This window comes from Macrobrachium nipponense, chromosome 8, assembly GCF_015104395.2.
Source record: "Macrobrachium nipponense isolate FS-2020 chromosome 8, ASM1510439v2, whole genome shotgun sequence".
In the NCBI taxonomy this organism is placed as follows: Eukaryota; Metazoa; Arthropoda; class Malacostraca; order Decapoda; family Palaemonidae; genus Macrobrachium; species Macrobrachium nipponense.
Window position 1 is genome coordinate 38,022,148 of NC_087203.1, and position 3,141 is coordinate 38,025,288.

The 3,141-nt window shown below is 31.4% G+C and overlaps 1 protein-coding gene across 12 annotated transcripts in view; it reads left to right on the forward strand.

Moving 5' to 3' along the window:
• The window catches only part of LOC135222681 (protein tweety-like), a 241,845-nt gene extending 238,925 nt beyond the window's left edge, over positions 1-2,920 (forward strand). For all 12 annotated transcript variants that reach the window (XM_064260849.1, XM_064260857.1, XM_064260847.1 and 9 more), the window contains one exon: positions 1-2,920. This exon is cut by the window's left edge and continues 749 nt beyond it. The gene's annotated coding sequence lies outside the window, so the exon portion shown is untranslated.
• Positions 2,921-3,141: the final 221 nt, after the last annotated feature.

The window sequence follows — 3,141 nt, forward strand, 5'->3', positions numbered from 1 at the left end:
ACAGAATGAATGGTGAAGAAGCTATTGATAGACACAACGTAATTTGATGTACCTTAGTAACATCCTCCAAGTGCAATATTGCATTCATTACTACCATTTTAATATCACACTTTCACTTTATATATAATTTTGCAAAGTAAATCTTTCTAATGGAGAATGTTATGATGCATTTCTGTTGTATGTGATTTGTGTGATAGCTGAAGTTACATATAATCTTGTGCATTGTATATAATACTAATCTTTAAATTCACATATCTACACACAATTACACAAATTCATTCCCAAATCCCATCACACAGTGTAAGCTCATACTTACCGTAAAAAATTTGACTTTGTATACATTCACTGATATATAAACCCTAACACACAAAAAGATGCTTTTCTCCATCATTTTCCCTTGTACATAATTTTTCCTAATTATGTTTGTTTTTATCTTAAAAGCATAGCCACATTAAATGAATAAATTATCGCATACAGTACAAGGACTAATATGGATGGTGTTGGATCACTTGAAATACTTCTTTCCAGTGAGCCTGATAGTCACTGTATGTTGAGCTTCGCATCTGTTCTTGTGGCTTTAACTCCCCCCCCCCGACCCCCTTCATTCCCTCCCCATTCTTGTTGTAGGATAAAATAGTCATCCAGCTGATTTAGAAACTTGAGATTTGTTTCATGGTGTCCAGGCCTCATTGTTTTTGGAAGGTCATGTAAATGGATATTTTAATTGAAATACTTTATATATTTTTGAGTACACAGTAATTTTTCAGAGCCATTTATTTTGATATAAGTGTTCAGCTAAGTGAAATTGTTTTTGCCTGTCTGTATATTAACAAAAATGTTCGATCCATTTGAATGAATAATGTTAAGGCTTTTCCCATGAATGTGGGTAAGCATTTGAAAGTATTCAACATTTTCAATATCGTACCTGAGTCAGTATTTGCGTGTCGTAAGTGACAATAGATGTACAGGTAGTTTAAGTCTAAAGTGAAATAAAATTTTTCTGAACTTCCAAATTCTATATAGACGATTTTGGTCTGATATTGGCTACATTTTTGTAAGTATATTGTAAATTTCCGTCTTCTCAGCAGTAGATTAAAACAATATTGGGAGTCATGTTACTTTTACAAACAAATTTTGATAGTAAATAAGTGAGGAGTGATTTTTGTCGGTGTACTGCAAAGATAAATGCTCTCATAACTACAGTTGAAACAGACTTCATCAAAGTCAGTCAATTTTCATTTTTACAGTGATATCTTGTAACAATTCCAATTTAATGACTTGCCCCATAAAATATTTCCACTATCAGCCATATGTGTAGTTAGGTATAGATGAAAGCCTCATACATTAGAAAACTGTAAATGTGTATGTACAAAAGTAATGTGGATAGCTAAGGTTGAGCATTTTAGTAATATTCTTTTTGTTTAACGATCTTTCCTTGAATGTAATGTATTACAGAAAAAGTGTTAACTGATGGCATTCTTAAGTAACAACTTACCAAACAGTGGTATTTATCTTTTACAGTAGGTTTCCGTGTACAGTGAGTGAACACTATTAATTTAGTTCTGTGGTCCTGATAATAGTCAACACTCAGAACAGTACAGGTATTTACTGAAATTTCCTATAATATACAGACAGGCAAACAAAAGAGTACCGAATAACTTCCCACCATACTGAAATATTTGTGTCTAAAAATAGTGTACAGGCACATTTACAGGTTTATGAGCTTGTAGATTTCTATATGGTTTGTGGTTACTTGTGTTTATTAGTAACAACAATGTTAAAGACTAAATGAATCACTGGGTTGCTGTTCATAGTGCCATGTAATTTTTCCCTCTTGGTATGTTACGCATCTGACTTTCATATATTTTTGAAGAATCTTATGTCCATTGGAATAAATTTCCAATATTTAGCTCAAATAGATTTTGTATTTTATTTAACCAAACTTGTCTGGTACTTTTTTCTAGTAGTAACTTTATGGTAACTGGGAGAATGTATCCCTCCATGATGGCCTGGATGAAGTTGCCATATACAAGATCTAGGTTTCTTATCTTTATTTTTCCAAACATAGTAAATGGTGTCTCAAATTGTCTTAGATTATATATACTGTATAAGTGTTCCTGGTATCTTTATTTTTGTTTTTGTTAATCAAATGGTTTTATGAGATTTTCCATTGTGATCTGTTTACAGGTCTGGATCATCATTTAGTAGTGATGTTGTTTCATCTTATGTAATTTCTCTGTAAATAGTTTCATGTGTATAACAAATGTTTTATATTGACCTTAATCAGTGTTACTGAATAGTGATAGAATTATTTAAATTTGTACAAAATGAGTAAAGAATAAATGTAATGGATTTGAGTGAATATTGATTTCCTAGGGTACGAAGTGTTGCTCACACTCTAAAGGTTCAAGGTGCAGTATTTTCATCTCATTTTATGTAACTTATTATGATTTCCTTATACATATATGTTTAAAATGTAACTTAATTACTACTACTTCTGCTACTATTACTACTACAGTACATTACATTTCTAAAACTGCAACTAATGCTATCAGATGGCAGCTGTGTGTGTAGAATTCCTCCTTAGTGTACTGTATTTTTCACAATTAGAGGGAACACTCACACTAAGTACTGTACAGTAATTATATTTACACATTACCATACCTGTTTTAGAGGGGGGAAAAAGGATAAGCATCCACATGGGGTCTACATTGATTTTAGTTCCCAGATGTTTGATAAATCCCAATGAGACATGCACCATTTTCATATATCCAATCAGAAAAATAAAAAAAAAGACTAAATACATAGACATTCCTTTGGAATAGTAAAAAAAATGTATAAAGCTCAATGTGCAAATTTCCACAGAATTTCTGGAAACTTTTATAATTAAATTGATTTGAAAATAAAGATAAACAGTAGATTTCACAATTTCATTCAACCTAACCTAAAAATAGGAATCAAATAAGGTCCAGGAAACAGGTTTTTGTAACAAAACACCAGTCAGTTTCTCAAGTTAAAGAAACGGGATTTAGATTTTATCTGTAGATTAACAGTATCAGTAGGACTGCCATACCTTAAATTAACACATTTTTGTTAGTTTACCAGCTTTACATTCTAATGTGATTGGAAATCAAGGTAGAC